Source organism: Sus scrofa, chromosome 4 (assembly GCF_000003025.6).
Source record: "Sus scrofa isolate TJ Tabasco breed Duroc chromosome 4, Sscrofa11.1, whole genome shotgun sequence".
NCBI lineage: Eukaryota > Metazoa > Chordata > Mammalia > Artiodactyla > Suidae > Sus > Sus scrofa.
In genome coordinates, this window is record NC_010446.5 from 61,513,474 (window position 1) to 61,536,501 (window position 23,028).

The 23,028-nt window shown below is 37.8% G+C and overlaps 1 pseudogene; it reads left to right on the forward strand.

Moving 5' to 3' along the window:
• LOC100152535 lies at positions 6,539-10,149 on the forward strand (annotated as a pseudogene).

Here is a 23,028-nt window from a genome sequence, read left to right on the forward strand (position 1 = left end):
TTGTTGTATTCTTCAGCTCCAAAATTTCTTTTTGGTTCTTTGTTTATGTTTTCTATCTATCTCTTTTTTAACTTCTCTGTTCCTGTATAATTTTCCTGATATCAATAATTGCTTATCTGTGTTTTCTTGTAGCTCTCTGAATATCTGTAAGACAATTATCTTGAATTCTTTGTCGAGTGATTTCTGGATCTCTTTTTATTTGAAGTCAGTTACTGGAGTGTTACTATATCCCAGTGGTGGATTCATGTTTCCCTTATTCGTCATGATTGCTGTAGCCTTACATTTGAAGAAATGGTCACCTCTTCCTGACTTTATGGACTGACTTCAGTAAAGGAAGAATTTCACTTGCAGGTGGAGGCATGCTAAAGTGTGCTGTGACCCCAGATCTAGAATTACAGAGTGACAAAAGTGAGAATGTGTAACAGCATCAGGCCTAGGAAACATGATGTCTCTTTGGCTCAGGAGACTGAGATCCATAGCATCAACAACTATGTAGTCTTTGAAAACAGCTGGGGCTGTTGGGGTCCTCAGCAGTTACTCCAGGTCCAACGGTTAGGAGCCAGGGCACACAGCAGCAGAACCTGGAACCAGTGGTGTGCACACACATAACTCTAGGAGCCAGCCTTAGGTACCTATGTAGACACACACATAGAGTTGGAAGCCAGAGCAGGCAGCAAGAGCCAGAGTCAACTATGGGCTTACAGGTAGCTGTAGGGGCCCTGGCTTTTGGTGTGTACTCCCACAGCTACACAGTCTTTCCTGAGTGTATGCATTGTGGTGGAGACTGGTGACAGTGGTCTAGCTGGGGGCATGCAGGTGCACAGCTGGAGGGGCTAGCTGAAAGTGAGTGCAATGATGTAGGCCAGTGACTCAAGACAGAGCCTGAATCAGGGCCACAAGTAGCTGCAGGAGCCCTAGCTGTCAGCATACTCTCCTATAGCTGCACAAGCTTCCCCCAGACATATACACTGTGATGAAGGTCAGTGACAGCTATCAGGCCAGCAACATGCAAGTGCACAGCTGGATGGGCTCCAGTCCAAGGATACACAAGGTAATGGGGGTCAGCCAGAGGGTCTAGGCTGGCATCTCGCACTCAACCCATTGCAGTGGCCTGAGCTTGTTCCAGTAGGAATTGGGGGGAGCAAGTGGGGAGGTATTCAGGTTGCTGGCATCAGTGAATGTGAATGCCTGTGGGGCCAAGCTGGTGAAATCTGTGGGGCGTCTGAGGCTGCTGTACTGGCCATGAGTTTCTTCAGCAGTGAAATCCACCGGGTTTGCCTGAAGAGCAGGTCACTATGAACCACAATTGCTTCTGCTGTGTAGCTGCTCTTGGTAACCCCTGCTTTTCTCCCTTGTTCCTAGCTATCTTTGTTTGCCTCAACTTTGCTGGTCTGGGTGGGGTGAAACCAAAATGGAATCTTTGTGTAGTGCCTCACTCTCACTTTCCTGGTGAGGGCAAGTCTTTCTAGCTGGGAAGTTCCTTCTTGGCGCCCAGCAGTGCTGGCTTGGAGGATGTGGTATCTAGTTGTGGATGGCTATCTCACTGTTGATCTTCAATGAGGGACAGGGGCTGGGTTCTCCTACTTCATCATTTCAGTGACATTATTCTCCTCAAAAACATTTCTTAAAACTATCCATCACCATCATCTTTTTAAAAAGTATAAAGGACTTAATCTCAGATGGAAAAAAGACAATTCCTTAAATTGGACAAAGTTCACTTGATATAAGTTCTCACTACATTGGACTAACAGAAAGTTCATTTCAGTTTGCCTTTGGCCCAACCCCAGCATTAGAAACCTAGCCTTCAATAGCCTACTCATTATTCTAGGCTTGTTCTTGATTTGACTTACTTCTTCCACTACTACTAAGGCCCTCCCTGGTTCAACAGTCCACATGTAAAATCACCCGTGTCTTTGTAAATGACTCAATGCCTGCTTCCCTATTTTATTAACTGGGCTCTACACCATTTGAGAGCAAAACTTGCCACTCTTTAAAGTCTAGCTGAGTGCCCAGCTCAAACGTGGTGTTCTGCTTGTTTCAGTGGATGAATGGACAAAGAAAGGATGAACAAACAAATGGAATCCTAGAGTTTTGATGACTGCCTGCTAATCAGAACCCCATACTCCACTTAGCCCATTTGCACTTGGACATTCTGGAAAATGCATGTGTTTTAAACTTTTGACTCTGCATGTTTGCATGCAAACTTCCTTTGCTACTTTTCCTCCTAGAGCTTTAGAGTCTTCTTTCTACATTTAATCTTTGCATTTTCTCTCTTGTGCTAATGTCTGCTCTTTTCCCAACCTTGACTGTTTGAGTTATAATCACTAGAGAACTCACTGTCCTAAGAAGTCTCTTTTAGTTTTTTCTCTAAATGAATAATCACCCCCAAAGGTTTCTTTTTTTAAGTTTGAATTTCAACATATTGAATTATCTAAAGATATGTTGGAGATTTATAAAGCAAATTATGCTTAGTTTCAGAAATTCAGTGAAAGGTTTGGGACCTCAAGCAAACTGTGGCCTTAGGAAGGGAGTGACAAGCCAAACATAAAACAAAATGTGCAAAAATGTTGAAGTTCTACATTGGACTACCCATTGGAATTGAAGAAATGAGAGAAAAATCTAAATATAGACCCCTCCATGTCAACGACTCCTCAGTAGAGTGAACATAGAAGGAGAGAAAGGCAACCATGGTGTAAGACTGGGAAGAGAAGCCTAGAAGTAACATGGGGTGCTGAGAGAAGAGCTAAGGATTGGAAAAACCACTGCATGCCCCACATCCTTTCAAAAGTGCCTGATCTCCCCCATTCAGCCCTTTGGGATTACTGTGGTCATCATAATATGCTTTTTTTTTTTTTTGAAATGCAATTACCCCAGCCAGTGGTAACACACTATTATGGAAATTATCATTTAACTTAGTTTGCCTGGGTTGTTTTTTTTTTTTTTACACCTGTGACAAAAGTTTTGAAATGGTAGCAGCATGAAAGTCCAAGACATGATTATGAAGAAAACTGAACAAAAAGAATTCTGAAATTTCAAATAGAAAAGTATCCTTCCACCACTTCATATTTTAGTCTAATAAAGCAAGTAGGTGAGTGTGTGGGTGTGTGAGTTTAAATAGCAGTTATGTCTACAAATAAAGGTAGCACAACTAAAAGATTATTAAATAGAGCTACTTTCCATGGGGAGTTAGAGTCTCATGGCCAGTCTTTTTTTAGTTTAGGAAGAAGATTGGTAATTTCCTGTCCACAGAAATTCTATTTCAGAACATAACTTGAACTTAAACTTATATATTAAAATTTAAATTAGAATCTCTAAAAACCATAATGTCAAGGATCATTCCAACTTGGAGTTAGAATCACAAAATGTGGAAATCATGATGACTACTCATTCAATGGGAAACATTTAGAGTAAGAACTATTACACAGTTTATGCCAATTTTGTTTTGTATAACGAGCCCCATCTCATTAATCTTTTTCAAGTTACTTCAACTTATGAGCACATGGATGTAAAGTGCAAATAGTTCTCTCATTCAATCTTTTTATTTTATGCCTCAGTAGGTCCAAAGTTTAGAACAAAAGGAAACCAAACCTGAGCCAATCTGTTTATCAGCTGCTAAATCCATATGCTCTTCATCAACAGTTGGATATCTATGGTACACCCTTATTAAATGAATCTCCTGGTGGACTTATAAAGCCATAAATCTGTTATGTTTGTAAATCTATCACTTACACAGCAAAGCAGAAGTAAACAAAAGGCATATGTCCTGAAGACAAGTGGCCCAAGTCTTTCAGTATTTCATGATTTATAATTCATTACACCAATTTCCCCGCATCAAGTGCCCTACTCATTGAGCTCACATACTTTTCAGAAAATGCAAATTGGTTGACTAAACACTAGTAAAATGTGAATTTGAAGTTAGAAGGGTACTGTCAGGATACTTTTTGATTTCTAATTTGCTTTGAAGACTGGGTAATTAGAGTCTCGAAAGGGCAGACATTAACAACAGAAATTTGCAAATGTTTTGAAGCATGCTCTTAAAAAAGTATATCAAAACATAATATTTTATGAAAAGGGAAATAGTTGTGCTTTCAATTATTTAAGCCACCAATATTTCTTACTGACAGTTTGCAATATGCATTTCTAAATAGAGTTTTCTGTGCCAATTGGCAAAAATGTCTTAGCATTTTAAATATTTTAGAAAATAGATAATTTCCTATAGAAAATGATGCTGTTTTAGGTTATAATTTTATTGAACTCTTAATTCACATGCTAGAGTTTAATACTGATTTTTTTCAACCATTATGCATCAGACGGGATTAGCTCCATAACAAAATATCTAGAAACATAATTTTTACCTGCAAACCGCCATTCATCAGGCAAAAAAAAAAAAAAAAAACAAGAAGAGACACAAATTTTTTAAAATTAAATTTAAATAAAAGGAGTTCCCGCTGTGGTGCAGTGAGTTAAGCATTTGACTATAGAAGCTTGGGTCACCATGGAGCTGTGGGTTCAGTCCCCAGCCCGGCACAGTGGGTTAAAAGATCCAGCATTGCCAAAGCTGCAGTATAGGCCACAGCTATGGCTAGTATTCAGTCCCTGGCCCAGGAACTTCCATATACCATGGGTGCAGCCATAAAATAAAATTTTTTAAAAAAAGAAAAGATAATGATGAAACAGAAATAGGAAAACAGAACAATAACTGCAGACTTCTAGGATTACTCTAGATGTATACTGATCTCAATATGAGAGACTTGGGTTTTATTATTTATATAAAAACGAGAAACAAGAACTTGGGAGTTCCCATCATGGCACAGCGGAAACGAATCTGACTAGGAGCCATGAGTTTGTGGGTTTGATCCCTGACCTCACTCAGTGGGTTAAGGATCTGGCGTTGCTGTGAGCTGTGGTGCAGGTTGCAGATGCAGCTCAGATCTGGCATTGCTGTGGCTGTGGCGTATGCCAGCGGCTACAGCTCTGATTCAACCCCTAGTCTGGGAACCTCCATCTGCCATGGGTGCAGCCCCAAAAAGTTCAAAAGACAAAAAAAAAAAAGAAAGAAAGAAAGAAAGAAACATGAACTTGAAAAATAAGGAATTAAGATTGATATCCTTTGTGTCAGTGACTCTGGGAGAGTTACACCTTCAGACAAAATTTGAACAAGAGAAAAAAACATACCAGCACAGGGAGATAAAAGGATGATTTGTCTGTCTTGGGATAGGTTTGGGCTGGGGGTTAAAAAAGATTTCTATTAAAATGTATAACCACAGACCTGTCCCAAGGTATGTTTAAATAAGAAGTCCTTAAGCAATAGTCACTCGGCTTTAAAAAATTGCACAACTTAAAAGTTAAGAACTAAGTTTTATTTGGGGCAAAATGATGACTAGGGCATTAGGAGGCAGCATTTCAGGTAGAGCAGCAGAAAAACTGCTCCGCAAAGGTGGGGGAGTAAATGTCACTATATATGCGACTTTGGTGAAAGGGGAGGTACATGCAACCAAGAGCGAATTTTACAGAAGTTTGCTGCTAGTCTCATAAAGGTCACTGCTAGTCGCATGAAGGAGACATCACCATGAAGGATTATAGCGCTTTTCTAGATATGAGAAGATGCAAGAATCAGGCTCACAAAATCTTCTCCTGAAAATATCTGACTTTTTGAAGATCTGTTCTGCCAGGAGTTCCCCTTGTGGGGCAGTGCTTAACGAATCTGACTAGGAACCATGAGGTTGTGGGTTCAATCCCTGGCCTTGCTCAGTGGGTTAAGAATCTAGCGTTGCCATGAGCTGTGGTGTAGGTCGCAGATACAGCTCAGATCCTGCATTGCTGTGGCTCTGATGTACACCGGCATCTACAGTTCTGATTAGACCCCTAGCCTGGGAACCTCCATATGCCACGGGAAGCGGCCCTAGAAAAGGCAAAAAGACAAAAATAAAGATCTGTTCTGCCGGTTTTCACAACGTGCCTCCTGATCTCCACCCTGAGCTCCTTTCAGGGGGTGTGGCGGGTCAGCAGCTGCAGTAGCTCGTGATTGATGAGCGCTAACTTTGATGGCAAAGTTAGAGAAGACACACCAGCATAAATTAAATGTAAAGGCCTTTCAGCTGTGCAGCGGCAGATGGCAAATGCCAATCCAGTTCACATTGTTAATGTAAAAATGGCCCCAAACACACTATAATCATGGGGTGCCTGGTAAAAGCACATATAAAATTTCCCTAGTGGCAAATGTTCTCAGTTCAGGCCGTGAAGAATTCTTACAGGAAAAATTCACTGAAAATGGATGTATAATCCAGATTTTAACACAAACGAGGCAGACACAGCTTCCCTGCCCTTGGCCAGCACAGTGATAGCACAAAACATTAAGGCTGGCAGCCTCCGGTCCCAAACCACAGTGAATCCCAACACCCAAGTACAGGTTACCCAGTAGGAATTTGAAGGCCCCTTAAAGACCCTAGTGGTAGTGGTGGTGGCCCTGGAGGAGGAGGAAGAGGAGGAGAAGGGGGAGCCACTGGCCAGCACTGGTGTTGGCTGATTTTAACACTGTTCTGGGGTAGATGGGCATATGTGTAGAAGCTATGAGAGCTTTGTGAACTTTCTGATATTTTCCACTATAATGAAGAGTATTTTAGGAAACTAGAAGAACTGAAGGCTGTGCACTTGGAAATGATGGCAAAGTTGGATTAAATCTACCAGCATAAATTAATTATATGTAAAGGAATTTCAGCCAGTGACCATCAGCAAAGCCACTCCTGGTGTCTCTTCCAGATCTCTATCAAATAAGACCTCCTGTGGCCCATCTCCTTGACAATATCACTTTCAGAGCTGAATTTAGGCCAGTCTTCCCTTGTATTCCTCTGAAGGGCAGTTATCCATCTTAGAAAAACAGAATGATGATCTACACTGAGGAGCTCATTGGCAACACACGGACAAACCCTTTTGATGAAGATTACATTCAGTGTGAAAATGCTGACTTCCCAGCAGTTAAAAAAACAAGAAATCAAAAGGATGGGTGCCAAAGATTATAGTACCTGAGATTTTTCAAATGATGATTAGAAAACAAAAGAAAAATGAGAACATGAAATCTACATCAGATATTGAAATGATACACAAACTGCTTAAAAAACCAAGGAGAATGGTGTATACTTGGAACGAGTATAATATTATATGTCAATTAAAAAAAGATGCACAACCTAAAAGTTGAGAGTTATGGGAGGGTGGGGCCAGCTAGGAGTTTTGAAAACAGGAGTTCCCATTGTGGCACAGCAGAAACAAATCCAACTGGGGACCATGAGGTTGTGGGTTCAATCCCTGGCCTAGCTTGGTGGGTTAAGGATCTGACGTTGCCGCGAGCTATGGTGTAGGTCACAGACACGGCTCAGATCTGCATTGCTGTGGCTGTGGTATAGGTCGGCAGCTGTAGCTCTGATTGGACCCCAAGCCTGGGAACCTTCATATGCCTCGGGTGCGGCCCTAAAAAGAAAAGAAGAAAGAAAGAAGGAAGGAAGAAAGGGAAGGAAGGAAGGAAAGAAAGAAAGAGGAAGGAAGGAAAGAGAGAGAGAGAGAGAGAGAGAGAGAGAGAGAAAGAAAGAAAGAAAGAAAGAAAGAAAGAAAGAAAGAAAGAAAGAAAGAAAAAGAGAGAGAGAGAAAGAGAAAGAGGCAGGAAATCTAAAGTCAAAATGTTGCAAGAAGGTGGACCCCCTTCCAGAGCCCAAGAATGGACTCTCGTCTAACACTCAGAAATGAACTGTCTGGAGTTCCCGTCGTGGTGCAGCGGAAACAATCCGACAAGGACCCATGAGGTTGCAGGTTCAATCCCTGACCTTGCTCAATCGGTTAAGGATCCAGCATTGCCGTGAGCTGTGGTGTAGGTCACAGACACAGCTCAGATCTGATGTTGCTGTGGCTGTGGTATAGGCCAGCAGTTGTAGCTCTGATTTGACCCCAAGCCTGGGAACCTCCATACGCTGCAGATGCGGCCCTAAAAAGACAAAATTTTTAAAAAAGAAAAAAAAACCAGATACTCAAGTTAATGAATTTGGTGCTTTTCTGTGTATGGGAAGATGCAAGAACTTGAACTCAATGAAATCATTCCTTTGATATGCGGGGCCCTATATCCTGTGTTTTCACATCCTGTGGGCTCACTACTGGAGTGGCTGTACTCTGATGATTGCTAAATGGCAGGTATCCTTTGTCTCCTTCCTGAGTTCCCTCAGGGCTCACCAGCACAGGAGGTGGCTGCAATCACTGATGACTGTGACATCCTTTGTTTACTGATATGGCAGGCAATATTTTCTTTCTCATGATGATTATATCTCCATAGAATAATTAATAATTTTTAAAGCAAGAATATTTAATGTCTAAGAAGAAATTGAGCCAACCTAGTGCCTGTATCCATCGTTTTTCCTCCTTTATCATAAGAAAGTCAAGCAAAATGAAGAACAGAGGAGACCTAGGAAGGGAAAAACAAAAAGCTCTTCTGGCCTCACAAAAAGCCATGTATGTTTATTATAGGAAGAAATAGAAGCAAGAAATCCAGGAAAAATAGCTGAGAGACTTTTTTAAGTGAAAAAGAGAACAAATCTATTTAAAGTTATTAACTCAAGTTTATGTGCCCAACACACAGTGAAACCAAACAAAACAAAATGTCAGAGTTTAGAGAAGAGAAAAGTTTATTTCAAGGCATGCAAGGAGATGGGTGGCTCATGCCCCCCCAAAAAAATCCCAAACTCCCCCCCCCCCGCAAAAAAAATTGTCAAGCTTTTAAAATCCAGGTGAGGGAAAGGGGTTTACAGGGTAAGTGATCAGCTTGTGCACAATTCTCTGATTGGCTGATGGTGTCACAGAGCAGTGTCACCAGGGTTGACATTATCAATCTTAGGCTCCAGGAGGCCTGGGGGCGATGTGCTCATGGTCCTCACATAGCTAACAGCTTCCATCTGGTGGGGGAGATTGTCACATTTGTAAAACAACTCAGGAAATGTGCATCAGATACTGTTATCTAGGTACTTCAGAGAGGAGCTAAAGCAGAGGATATGGGGCAAGGGCTTTCCCTGGGGAAGGCTCCATAAGGTCCTGCTCCATTACAAAGCTAGACTTGTACCTCAATTGATTTATAGTTCAACTACTAGTGACAAAATTGAAAAGGCTTAATAGGATCATTAGGCTGCAGCTGAGAGCCCAAAGTTTTTACAGAAATAGTCCCCTATGCTTTATAGGCCAGCTCACAGGACCTACAAAGAGCTTCAAGTGTCCTGAATAGGCTGAAAAATTGAAGCGTAAGCACAAGGTTAGGTGCCAGACTGCTGATTTTGAAGACCTTACTGAGAGATATCAAAAACACCTCTCAAAACACACATGTCCAACATTCCTAACAGTTTACAAACCATTTGATCCTCATGCATCCTCACATGCCTCCACTAACATAGAGAAAAATTTGACATTGAAGCAAGGGAAGAAAATTCAAAAGAAACATATTGGTCTTTTCTATCTTAAAAGCACCATCCCCAGTAAGAAGTGTAAATGCAAAGTCCTTACTTTGTAAGTATAACCCTACAATACCCACGGTATCTTTCAGAGGAAGAGAGCAAACCACAAGGAAAGCACCTGAGGAAAAGAAAATACTAGAAGAAGAGAGAAACTGTATCCTAACTAAGCGGAAGCAAAGAAAGAAGGGATTGCAGAAACTCCTAACAGCTCAGGCTAAGGCTTATGATTCCTATCAAAGTTTAGTTCCCATATCTAAATCCAGAGTAAAATCTCTTAGAAAGAGTGAAAAGGGAAAGGAGACGAGATTACCAATAAGAACTAGAGAAAGATAAGAAAAATTTCAAAAGAAAACATTACTATTTGAATACATTGCTCATAAAAATGCAAGAATGGCAGCAGAAAGGCATTATTTTAATACCCTAAAAAACACAGGGAATATGCTAAGTTTGTTTCAAAGAATGGTTAAAGTGGAAAAATACCTGAGAACTTGAGCAGTCGAGAGATGAGAAGTTTCACCGAAGGTAGCAGAAACTTTAATGAAGAGGAAAAATAGAAGAAAGAACAAACGGTGAAGAAAATTATTTTATTGATACTAACAGCCAGAATTATTGCAAGGAAAAAGATAAAGCCAATGAAGACAGTAAAGAAGAGAAATCTTTTGAAGAATAAAATGGGATAAGCAAAATCTCCTCTCTGTGCCTGTGCTCTTGTTTGCAGTATGGGGTGTCAGCAAACAATGCTTGTGGTGTTAAGAACATGGGTGGGGAAATGATAAAGAAGCTGTGATACATAAATACAATGGAATATTACTCAGCTATAAAAAAAGAATAAAATGATGTCATTTGCAGTAGCATGGATGGGCCTAGAGATTATCATACTAAGTGAAGTCAATCAGAGAAAGACAAATATTGTATGATGTCACATATATGTGAAATCTTAAAAAAAAAAACTGATACAAATAAAATTATTTACAAAATAAAAACAGACTCACAGACTTTGAAAACAAACTTAGGGTTACCAAAGGGGACAGGTTGGGGAGGGGAGGAATGGACTGGGGTTTGGGATTGGCATATGAACATTGTGGTATATGGAATGACTGGCCAGCAGGGACCTGCTATACAACACAGGGAACTCTACTCAGTATTCTGTGATAAATCTATACGGGAAAAGAATCTAGAAAAAGAAGGGATATATGTTTATATTCAGGATAACTGAATCACTTGCTGTAGAGCAGAAATTAACAAAACATTGTAAATCAACAGTACTTCAATACAATTTTTTTAAATGAACAACAAAAAAATAGTGATGGGAACCTTTCTGATTGGTGCAGGGCTCTTAAAGTTATTGGTAGCCTGAAAAGGCTGAATACAGCTAATTGGTCATATGGTCGGTTAGAGTAAGGCTTTTCCTGTTCTACTTTGTCAGTCACTACATAGGATCTGTTTGCCACTTTGATCTTGTATTTTTAAAAAGAGAGACTTATAGCCATCACAAACATTGTTATAAAAACATAAATTACTTCAATATTTTTGGTGAAAAAAATGGCTCAATACTCAAGAGAAGACAGAAGTATTGGCCTTTGGTAATACATTTGAAAAAGTTTTTCTGGAAAGCATGAATCAATATTTTTAGGAGTTCCTGTGGTAGCTCAGTGGTTAACAAATCCGACTAGGAACCATAAGGTTGCAGGTTCAATCCCTGGCCTTGCTCAGTCGGTTAAGGATCGGCATTGCCATGAGCTGTGGTGTAGGTTGAAGACGTGCCTCAGATCCCGAGTTGCTGTGGCTCCAGCATAGGCCAGAGGCTACAGCTCCAATTGGACCCCTAGCATGGGAACCTCCATATGCTGTGAGTGCAGCCCTATAAAGCAAAATAAATAAATAAATAAATAAATATTTTTAAATTTTTTAAATAAAAAATTTTTTAAAGAATTGGGGCAAAAAATCCATGATGAAGAAGAATTTCCAGTTATAGCAAATAATATTATAGCCCCAATAATGCCAAATTCAAGGACTACTGAATATTCAAACATAAATATATCAAAAAATAAACATATAAAATCATAAAAAATAATACATAAAAACACAACATAAAAATATATCAAAAATTTTACACAAAAAATTAAAACATGAAAAATATAAGACAAAATTTCATAAAAACAAAATAGGATTTTTAAATTCAATATTAAAATTCAAAATTAAATTTATAGTTAAAAGGGACAACAACAGAATAAGGGAAAGGCATGATTTGAAACATGGTGAGGAAAAATTCTTCATAATTAAGGAAAGATAAACCTCCATTAGCACAGTAAGTCACAAATTTTTAAAAAAATCTAACAGTAGATATATTCTATCAAAATTATCAAGCACTAAAGACAAAAAGAAAAATTTAAAGCAACCAAAGAACTGAGCAACAACCCTTAAGTTGAAAGCAGACTTCTTCATAAAGATAGAAGTCAAAACACAAAGGAATAAACAATTTCAGTTGACAAAAGAAAATCATTGACATACTAGAATTGTATAACCAGATAAAATATCATTAAAAAGTAAGAGCAGTATAAATATATTTTCCAATAGAAAAAATATGGAAGTATCAACTACTCATTTGTTCAATGTTCTAATTAAGGAAGAAGAAAGTTGAGTCCACACAAAAGATATTAACACAAAAAGAAATTACAGGCAAAGAAGTTGGTAAAAATATTGGTAAACACACGGGTAATCCTAAAAAGCTGATAAAGCAGAATTGCAATATTAATATTAATGAAAGTATGTAGAACTGGTAAAACACTAACAAGTGTATAAAAGCAAAATAGAACTAAAATGAGGGGCAAGAATGGCACAGGGAAGTAAAACAGGGAAGTTAAAATGTCTGAAGTCTTTTTTTTAATTTGGACAGAGAGGACATTGATTACTTGTACATTTTGTGAATTCAGCTATATCTTTTAGAATGTTAAGAGTAATATGAAAATGAATAGAAATAGGATGCATAACTTCTAAGACAGAAGGAGGAGGGCATGAAATAGAATTTAATCAATCCAAATAAAGTCATAAAAGAAAAAAAGAAAAAAAATAGAAAAAGCAAGATAAAGAGAAAATCCAAAATAAGATGATAGGAAGAAATTCCAAGAAAGAAATAAAAATCTATACATAAATTTAGACCTCTGTCTTTTAACTTATGAGTTGAGATTACTTTTGATTGTCCTTAATAATAGATTAGAAGAGAGAAGGAAAGAGAGAGCAATAGGGTATTTGAGACACATCTAAAACATGAAAACATGAAAAGACTAAAAATAAAAGATAGAAGAAAGATACCTAAAGAAATACTAAGCAAATGCAATGAAGCTGTATTAATGTCAGATAAAATATACTTTAGACAAAAGATATTATAAGAATGGCCAGCATAAAATGATAAAGAGAATAATCCATGAGGAAGGCATTAGAAATATACATGTTCTCATTAACATGGCCTAATAATTTATAAGCAGATATTTCAGAATTTACCAGGAGAAAAAATAATCCAGTATGATAATAGAAGATATCAGATTTTTGAAAAATAGTAGAGGTCAGTATTAGAATAAAACATTAATAAGCTTGAACAGATAAACATATATACAACCGCACACCAGATAATTAGAATTCACCTCTTTTCAGATGAGTATGGAATATTTACCACGCATTTACCAAAACTGGCAATGTTCTAACTACCAAGTCAATTTCAACAAATAGTTAGGAATTGGTTTCATTCAGCACTTTTCTCTACCCTCAACGCAATTATTTAAAAATCAGTAAGACGAGGATAACTTTTCTATAAAGCTTTATATTTGAAAGCTAAAAGGCAAATTTATAAATAACTCACAATTCAAAAAAGTCAACAATGGAAATTAGAAAATATTTAAAATTAACAATCGTGAACTATTACATTTTAAAACTTATGGGGTACAGTTAAATGTCTCAAGAAAAACGAATGGCTTTTAATATTTCAAAATGTTAATGCTAAGCTAATTTAATACAAAAAAAATAGAAAAAAAAATCAGAATTTAAACAGAGAAAGTTGGAGAGAAGAGTGGAAATTATGTTCTTCTAAAGAAATTAAGTACTGTAGTTCCCATCGTGGCTCAGTGGGTTAAGAACCCAACTGGTATCTATGAGGATTCGAACTTAACTCCTGCCCTCACTAGGTGGGTTAAGGATCCAGCATTGCCACGAGCTGAAGGTCACAGACGCAGCTTGGATCCTGCATTGCTGTGGCTGTGGCTAGACCCTGAACCTGGGAACCTCCATGTGCTACTGCTGTAGCCCTAAAAAAAAAATGAAGTACTCGTAGAATTACTAGCTCCAAAATTTGGTCCTTCAAAAGGATTCATAAAAGAGAAAAACCTCTAACAATACTGATCGGTGGGGCAGGTGTGTGTGGGGGGGGGAATGAGACAACATTAATGAATGAAAAAATACTAGGAATGAAAAAATCGATTTAAAGATCTAGGATCCAAAATAAATTTGAAAAATTACAATGTTGCAAGGATTTGCCCTATCATATATCCAGACCTATTACAAAATAGAGTAAGTTTGTGATATTGGCTCGGAAATAGAAAATGGGCCAAAGAAACAGAATAGAAAGCACATGAATAGATGTATACACGTAGGAATACTTGACATATTCCAGAGATACCACTGAAAACCAGTGGGGAAAAAATAATTATTAAATGGTGCTAAAGTAATTATTTTCCACAGAAAATAAGAAATGAATTTACATCTTTCTAGTTTATAAAATCAGCAGAACATTTCATATGGATTAAATACCTCTTTATTTAAAAATCCCATTACACATTTGGGAAGAAAATATGACAATTTTGTAGAGGACATTTTAAATCACAACAAAGAAAAACCACAAATAAAAAGATTGATACATACATTTGACTACATCAAAATGAAAGACTACTGAACAAAAAGTTTTTACATATATATGCATATGCATTCCATAATCAAGAGGTAAAAATTCCAGTTCCTTATGTGGCTCAGTGGGTTACTGATCTAGCTTGTCTCTGTGGAGGCACCAGCTCCGTTCTCAACCTAATGGGTGGGTTAAGGACCTGGCATTGCTGCAGCTGTGGCACTCATCACAGCTCCAGCTCAGGTTCTGTCTCTGGTCCAGGAACCTTCATATGCATAGGGGCAGCCGAAAAAGAAAAAAAAAAAGTAAAAATAAGCCATGGGCTTAAAGAATATATATACTATCCAGATCCTCTATAAAAATTACCTATAAACCGAGAAGAATAAAAATAATCCAATAGACAAATAAGCAATAAATTTGAACAGACAACAAGAATGGGAAATTCTCATGCCCAGTATACACATAAGATGCTTAACCCTATTAAATATTTAGAGAAATACTAAACAATAATGAAATATAATTTCACACGCCCTAGATTGGCAAACAGTTAAAGTCCAGCAGGCCTTAGTCAGACAAGGTAAATTCTCATACAATGCTAAGGGAAGCATAATTTGATACAACTACTTAGACAAAGTCTAGTTAGGTTGGAAGTCCTTCCAACAATTACTCAGCTCTTGTCTTTCTCAATATCAGAGAAAAACTCTCATTTGTGGGAGAAAAACTCTCATAAATGGGCATTTACAAGAATATTTATTGCAGCACTATGTAAAGAGTGAAATATTAGAAACAACCTAAATGTCCATTAACAGGAGAGTAGAAACACTGTAGAATTTTAATGCAATGAAAATGAACAAATAAGAGCTACGTGTATCAATGTGGCTAAATCTCAAAAATAGAATGTTGAATTATATGATTATATAAATTTTGAACATGCAAAATGCTACTATATATTTTATTGGCATACAGTATACATATATAGCAATAAATATGTATCAAAATGGTAAACAGGAAAATTCATCATGGAAAGGAAAGATGTACGCAAAACTGGGACAGCATATTCAGGAGGTTCAAGAATATTTGTAGCAGTTTATTTCTCTTTAAAAAAATGGTAAAATACAAAAATAAATAATAAAGTAATCTGAATTAAAAACAAATCTCAAAGTGAATCCTAGTTAAAACCAAATCGACTTGGAGAACATGAAAATATATAATTCATGCAGTTATGTAAATAAAAGCATGAACCCTTAACTTCACTGATTGATAGCAGTAGATCTTTAATAAGTCATTTAAATTCTTTGGGCCTTCCGTCTCTCATCTGTATAAGGAGATAGTTGAACCAAATCATCTCTAAACTCCCTTTACCCCTATAAAATTCAACTTGAAGGGAAGCACTCAACAGGATTTGCAGTAACAAAAGGATGAATAAAAATTTGGCTTTAAAGTGTAATTTGAAACTGAAGACTTAAGATTATATTTGGATGTTTCATGACATCTTCTACTGTTAAATTGTTGACCCCTGTTTGTGGCCATTGTTATGTCAGTGCTCTATTATTCCTTCATTTCAACCACATCCACCTTGCATTCTGACCACATTGTCAAGAGAAAATCAGCTCTCCTTCTGCTGTCACACCACTTACTCCCAGCCTGGGCAGACCCATCTTTTGCTGTGTTCTGAGGGACATTTAAATAATCTTTTACTTTTTGTGAAAGAGTTGAGTCCAAATTTAATCTCAGTTTAACGTTGAGGTTCTTTTAGTGCAAGAAACAGCAACAGATTCTGGCTGGATTCTGAGGACTAGGGGCCAGGAGAAAGACAATTATTGGAGAGCCCCTGAGTATCTCTTGGAATCCAGGGAAGAGCTAATTTAGAAAGGGGAAGTTTCAAGGATCTCTGCATCAAATTTCTCGGCTTTCTCCCAAGATTTCTACCATTTGCAAAACTCAGTCCCAAATATGATCAGTCTCCTTCCTAGTTGCTCTCTTCTAATTCTTTAATGCCAGATACAAACTCGAATTGGTCCGCTGTTGTCAAATATATACTTTGACTTTGGTCAAATAAACCACACAGTTTAACTGACTGTGTGGAAAGAGCCATGTCATACAGACAGGATCACTGAGTGTTAACGCCAATTTCCAGAAAGCAATAATTGGGGGCAAGAAGGCAACACCAAATGTAGTCTCTTATGAGCAGTCTGCGCCATGACATGGGTCAGATGAGGAGAGTGTGTTTGCCTGCTTTTCATTAACAGCTTGAAGGGTTTCACCCTGGAATCAGCAAAATGGGATGTGTTTTGAAAATATTTCCAAATATTTCTCCTATTCCTGACATCCTGAGGATGATTGGAACTCATCAATATGCATGTGCTAATACTGAGCCACAAGTTGGAGTATTTTCTCCCATTGGTCTCCTAATGTATTTGTTCCTTTTAAGGTCTAGAAACGTTTGACGATACTTTCAAAGATCACTACAAACTTTTTTTACATTCTGGCCTAATTAAAGAAAATATACAGTGAAACCAAAGAGTTGAATTATGGTATTTTGGAAAGCAGAGTAGAAATGCTCCAAAACGTCTCTTTTTGAGACTCAACACAGAAATCATAACAACCACATTTCATGTTTACATGTCACTGAAGAGTGTTACTCTTCGAACTTGAAAGTTAATGAATTTGCTTATTTTTTCCAGAGACCCAGAATCCTTCTGCTTTGATACAACCTATTTCATTTGTATGACTTAAAATTTAGATATGTTCCAGGAATTTTTACAATCACGGAAACTATACTCTTTGTAATTCAAATTTCTCATTTGAATTGGATGGAGTAAGCAACAAAGACAGGAAAGGACTCTGCTGAAATGATTTCAACCCTTCATCACTTTACATATTGATTGAATTGCCACTGAAAACACACACCTGAGTTTTCCAATTGGATATTTCTTAGTTCTCTGGAAATGGCAGAGTCAGCTCTTAAGTATCAGTCAACCTCTGTCAGGACTCATATTCATAATATTTTATATCACTGTCTCTCCTGCTTCAAACTGTAAGCTCCTCAGGACTACATTGTGTCTTTTCAGTACCTAATATCTCTCAGTCTTGAGTTCTATGCTATGTCATAACATAATGCTTTGAGGAAGAGATTTCCAAGAACTAACTTCCAATAAATTGTGTTCCAATTTATTTTCTTTATAAGTAATTTTGACTCATATTACTTTCATGTCAGAAGAATAGGAGTTGTATCATGTAAAAAAATAAAGTTGACTGGCATGTAAGATGTTTGAAAAACATCTGATTTTAGAAGAGGTCATGTTATGTTGAACAGACATATAAAAATAGAAAAAAAAAATGGTGTTCCCATCATGGCTGAGCAGAAACGAACCTCACTAGCATCCATGAGGATGCGGGTTTGATCCCTGGCCTTGCTCAGTGGGTTAAGGATCCAGTGTTGCCTTGAGCTGTGGTACAGGTCGCAGACACAGCTTGGATCTGGCGTTGCTGTGACTGTGGCATAGGGCAGCAGCTGTAGGTCTGATTTGAGCCCTAGACTGGAAACTTCCATGTGCCGCACCTGTGACCCTTAAAAAAATAAAAGAAAGAAAAGTAGAAAAAAACTTCTTTTTCCACAAATAACAGAAAGGAAGTTTGGATGCATTATAAAAAATGTAAAAACTTGGAATATCCATGTTTCAGCTCAAATCTATTGCAAGACAAATACTTCACACTATGTGAAGTCACCTAAGGATCACTTGTGAAGTTAGCTATCACTTTGAGAAGTATCAAGAGATGACTGTAATTCCTTGTGAAACTAGGGATCGTGAGAGCAATTTGTATGATTATGGTTATAGGGAAGGTTTATGGTTGGACGCCTGGTATGAGATCTGATTCCATCGATGAACAAATTTATCTCTAAAACTTTTGGCCATTTGATTCATGGATAATAAAGACCAGGTAGAATGAGAATTTGTGCCACCTTTTATACCTAGATCTATTTCAAGTCCCATATTCTTGGATATTTCTTTAAACATTTTCTTTAAAATATTCTTGCCATAGGATGTTATCAAGGATAAACAAAATACCACAGGCTGGTGGCTTATCAGTGACAGAAATTATTGCTTACAGTTCAGGAGGTTGGAAGGCCAAGATCAAGGCACCCGTATGGTCATGTCGTGATATACTTCCTGCTGTCTTCCCATGGTGGAAGGACAAGGGATTTCTTTGGAGCCTCTTTTTTAAAGGCACTCATTTCATTCATGAAGTCTCAGCCCTCATGACTCAAACACCTCCCAAAGGTGCTTCCTAATACTATCATCTTTGGAGGTTAGGATTTCAATCTATGAATTTGGGGAGGATACATTCAGAGTATGGCAAGCCTTCAAAATGTAATTGGTCCAAATGTAATGTGGTATCTCAAACAGAGACTTTTCACTCAAAAGTTCTAATGTATCTCCACTTCTAATCAAATAAAATCTGAAATACTCAACCTTCTTATCTGATCAAAGCCTAATATCCCAACTACTCCTACCTGACTGATTTCCTCCCAGTGTTTGCAGCAACTATGTTTCCAAGATAATTATTCCTGTGGCTCCATCCACTTCCACTTTCTGTCTCCTTCCAGATTGTCCCATCCAACTATAGTTGACCTTTTAATGACTGGTTTTTTAAAAAGAAAAAAAATGTGTTTGATTAGTTACTACATGTTGCTATAAAATATCTCTGGTTGAATCTCAGAAAGTAAACCATGGTCACCATTTTCTGTCTTCACAGTCTGATTCAAAGAAGGCTAAGGCTAATTACAAGTATTTTCTGGAGCAAATAAGAGAGAAATGAAATTAGATATTGTAAATGCTACTAATCCACAGCACCAAAGGCCTTGGTACCCAGAGGCCAAGACAAACACAGGGAAAGAACAAGCTATATGCTGTGTAGTTTGCTCTGGGAGTTTATATGGGACATCATCAGGGTCATGAACAGAGCATCGTTCTGAGGACCCAAATCAAGTATGTGTGCCTGCTGAGAATATACCATTTGACCTGCTGCTGAGGATAGTCCAGCTGGTTTGACCAGAATGCAGTTTACCTTTGAAAGGAAAAGGATCCAAGAAGCATACACACACACACACACACACACACACACACACACACACTCATTCTCATCATGCAGGATAAAGAATTCTTAGGGGAGTTCCCGTCGTGGCGCAGTGGTTAACGAATCCGACTAGGAACCATGAGGTTGCGGGTTCGGTCCCTGCCCTTGCTCAGTGGGTTAATGATCTGGCGTTGCCGTGAGCTGTGGTGTAGGTTGCAGACGCGGCTCGGATCCCGCGTTGCTGTGGCTCTGGCGTAGGCCGGTGGCTACAGCTCCGATTCAACCCCTAGCCTGGGAACCTCCATATGCCGCGGGAGCGGCCCAAGAAATAGCAACAACAACAACAACAACAAAAAAGACAAGAGACAAAAAAAAAAAAAAAAAGAATTCTTAGGAGTGTAAGTCAATGTAAGAGGGAAGTTTAAAGATTTTGAATGCATGTTGTAAACCCATGTAACCTGCAAACTCAGCATCTGTTAGTGTGTGGTATCATCTAGAATGTGCAAAATAGATATTGACCAATATAATCCACAGACATAATTTCCAATACTTAGACCAGAGATTCTTAACCATTTTTGTTTTATTGACTCCCTTGGCAAGCTGGTAGAATCTATGAACATCTTTCCAGAATAATGCATAAAATGAAATACATTTAGTTACAAAGACAGTTATATTGTACTACAGTTACCAAAGTATTAAAACAATGTGATACAGAAATGTATGCACTCCTTTACTAACACTTTAAAGTCCAAGACCTGGTTACAGGGTTAATGATTACCTTAATGAAGAGAATAAAAGATATTAGATATTTGCAACTAATTTTCAGGAAGTGCATGAGTTCATGTTTTCTCTATGGTTAGTGTTTTTTGAGCAAACTTTACTGGAACCTAAAGGACAAATCTTGGAAGCTTAACAATGACTGGATAAATAGTGGGGAAACTTAGGAAAGTGACTTATCTCCTCAGAGGTATGTATTTACATTTCAAAGGGAGGGAAAACCTGGAATCACGAAAACATTTTGGGGATTGTAACCCAGAGAGGTCTGTTTTATCTTCCCCCTCCCCCTCAATCAGTGAAGATAAGGGTCCAGTGTTTTTATTTTCTTAGTTAGGTGAATTGTACGTTTCTCATGCTATCTAAGTTGATTTGATTTTCATTAGGATTCACTTTGAGATTGGTTTTTAATTCATATTAATATATTAGTTTTGTACTTTAAAAAAATTTTAAGGAGGAGTTCCCGTGGTGGCGCAGTGGTTAACGAATCTGACTAGGAACCATGAGGTTGCGGGTTCGGTCCCTGGCCTTGCTCAGTGGGTTAACGATCCGGCGTTGCCGTGAGCTGTGGTGTAGGTCGCAGACTCGGCTTGGATCCCGCGTTGCTGTGGCTCTGGAGTAGGCCAGTGGCTACAGCTCCGATTCAACCCCTAGCCTGGGAACCTCCATATGCCGCGAGAGCGGCCCAAGAAATGGCAAAAAGACAAAAAAAAAAAAATTTTAAGGAGAAATAAACTGTTACAAATATTCTTGAACCTCCTGAATGTGTCATCCCAGTTTTGTGTACATCTTTCCTTCCCATGTTGAATTTTCCAGTTTATCATTTCTGATACACGTTTACTGCTATATATGCATACTGTATATCAATAAAATATATAGTATTTTGCATGTTCAAAATTTATGTAATCATGACTCAACCTTATATTTTTGAGATTTGGTCACATTGATACATGTAGTTATTATTTATTCATTTTTGTTGTATTAAAATACTACTATGCAGACTAGTATTTGAAAGGGTAAGAACCCAGGGATCTTCCCCTCTCTTCCCAAGGTGCCCTTGTCTACATTAGAGAAATAAAGTTTCTCTTGCCTCTCAAGAGGGAAATATGTATATAATGTGTATACAAATTCCCAGAATCAATTTGGGAATTCCTTTCCTGTGGTTTGAGAAATCCCTTTTACCCAGAGCGTCCCTCTGGCACTCATAAACTTACACCAGAAGGCGGAATGCTTAAAGCAAGAGTAAACAATGGGGTCATTGCTGTAAGTAATAATAGTAAGTCTAACTTAATTAAGAAACCTCATGTTTACATCCAGGATAATATAAATCCATATAGATAGTTGAAACTTTTTTTTTTTTTTTTTAGCTTTTTAGGGCCTCAAGTGTGGCATATGAAAGTTCCCAGGCTAGGGGTTGAATTGGAGCTGCAGCTGGTGGCCTACACCACAGCCACAGCAACACCAGATCTTTAACCCACGCAGGCCAGGGATTAAATCTGCACCCTCATAGATACTAGTCAGATTCATTTCTGCTGAGCCACAATGGGAATTCCTGATAATTAAAACTTATTAAGCTTGTATTGGGATCATAAAAACCAGAGGAATTAAAAAATGCAGCCTAGGAATGAGCCAACACCAATAATAGCATCATCAATTCATTTATGAAATATTCGCTGAACATCTAATATGTGCAAAACACTGTATAAGGTGAGGTACATATTCCTGAATAAAACAAACCTCTTCCCTGTCTTTTGTGATGCTTAAAAGTTGATTGAGCCCAGGAAATGAGAAGTAAGAAGAATAAATAAATAAACTATTTTCATAATATAGTATATACCTAAGAGAAATGGTATCAATTTCTTTTGATGTACATGACAACAATGACAAGTGTTCACTCTTTGTCCCAAATGCTTGTGTATGAACCAATACTAAGGTCTCTCAATGCTTCCTTTTTATTTTCCCTCCAATTTGTTTAGTTTCAGTGGAAGGAAAAAAACCATGCAGGAAACTCCTTAAGAAAAAAGGAACAGAAAAAAAAGGGTAAAGTTTTTATTCATTTAAACTTCTAACTAACCTGGAGCTTTAAGTCTTTCAAATATTTTTAGCAATTTAACCTGGGACATGAAACCTCATATTAGGAGAAGGTTTATAACTGTTGCCTTGACTCTCACTAGACAATAGTATAAATCAGAAGGTTAGTCATAGCGTATCTGTTCCCATGAAGCAAGAATGATCAAAGTTGCTTCTCCTAATTAGTAGACAAATCAATTTAAGTCCATATTATCAAAAAAATTTTATTATATACATACATATATTTGCATAAGTTTATATATATACATATGCACAGGTGTATATGTGTATATGTACATGTGTGTGTGTATGCACACATATATCTTCTGGTTATCCTAGAGTTTTAATAAAAGGAAAAGCAATGAAAATGAGGAAAGGGAAAGAGTTGGAATAGAAAAAGATGGAAAAGAAAAATAGTTAATCCCAATCATGACTGGCCTCACTCAGTGGATTAAGGATCCGGCATTGCCGTAGCAGCTCAGATCCGGTGTTGCCATGGCTGTGGTGTAGGCCTCCAGCTACAGCTCTGATTTGACCCCTGGCCCAGGAACTTCCATATGCTGCAGGCACAGTCGTAAAAAGAAAAAAAAAAGACCTATGAATCACTATAATTTACAATGAACAAATTTTTGTCCCTTCTCCTCTGTCTGCTACTTCCATAACTTATAGCACATTACATACACTGATATTCAACTCTTTCATATGTAAAATGATAGTTTAAATACCTTCATCTGA